Genomic DNA, 1176 nt, shown 5'->3' on the forward strand with positions numbered 1-1176 from the left:
GGGTTTAGGGTTTCGGGTTTAGGGTTTAGGGTTTAGGGTTTAGGGTTTGGGTCTAGGGTATAGGGTTTAGGGTATAGGGTTTAGGGTTTAGGGTTTAGGGTTTAGGGTTTAGGGTTTAGGGTTTAGGGTTTAGGGTTTAGGGTTTAGGGTTTAGGGTTTAGGGTTTAGGGTTTAGGGTTTAGGGTTTAGGGTTTAGGGTTTAGGGTTTAGGGTTTAGGGTTTAGGGTTTAGGGTTTAGGGTTTAGGGTTTAGGGTTTAGGGTTTAGGGTTTAGGGTTTAGGGTTTAGGGTTTAGGGTTTAGGGTTTAGGGTTTAGGGTTTAGGGTTTAGGGTTTAGGGTTTAGGGTTTAGGGTTTAGGGTTTAGGGTTTAGGGTTTAGGGTTTAGGGTTTAGGGTTTAGGGTTTAGGGTTTAGGGTTTAGGGTTTAGGGTTTAGGGTTTAGGGTTTAGGGTTTAGGGTTTAGGGTTTAGGGTTTAGGGTTTAGGGTTTAGGGTTTAGGGTTTAGGGTTTAGGGTTTAGGGTTTAGGGTTTAGGGTTTAGGGTTTAGGGTTTAGGGTTTAGGGTTTAGGGTTTAGGGTTTAGGGTTTAGGGTTTAGGGTTTAGGGTTTAGGGTTTAGGGTTTAGGGTTTAGGGTTTAGGGTTTAGGGTTTAGGGTTTAGGGTTTAGGGTTTAGGGTTTAGGGTTTAGGGTTTAGGGTTTAGGGTTTAGGGTTTAGGGTTTAGGGTTTAGGGTTTAGGGTTTAGGGTTTAGGGTTTAGGGTTTAGGGTTTAGGGTTTAGGGTTTAGGGTTTAGGGTTTAGGGTTTAGGGTTTAGGGTTTAGGGTTTAGGGTTTGGGGTTTGGGGTTTATGGTTCACGGTTCAGGGTTCAGGGTTCATGGTTCAGGGTTAAGGGTTCAGGGTTTAAGGTTTGGGGTTTAGGGTTTGGGCTTTGGGCTTTGGGGTTTGGGGTTTATGGTTCACGGTTCAGGGTTCAGGGTTCAGGGTTTCGGGTTCAGGGTTCAGGGTTTATGGTTTGGGGTTTGGGGTTTACAGTTCACGGTTTTGGGTTCATGCTTTAGGTTTCAGGGTTCAGGGTTCAGGGCTCAGCGCTCAGGGCTCAGGGCTCGGGGCTCAGGGCTCAGGGTTCGGTGTTCGGGGTTAGGGGTCCGGGTTCGGGGTTCAGGGTTCGGGGTTCGTG

This window comes from Morus notabilis, unplaced genomic scaffold (assembly GCF_000414095.1).
Source record: "Morus notabilis unplaced genomic scaffold, ASM41409v2 Scaffold2716, whole genome shotgun sequence".
NCBI classification, from domain to species: Eukaryota; Viridiplantae; Streptophyta; class Magnoliopsida; order Rosales; family Moraceae; genus Morus; species Morus notabilis.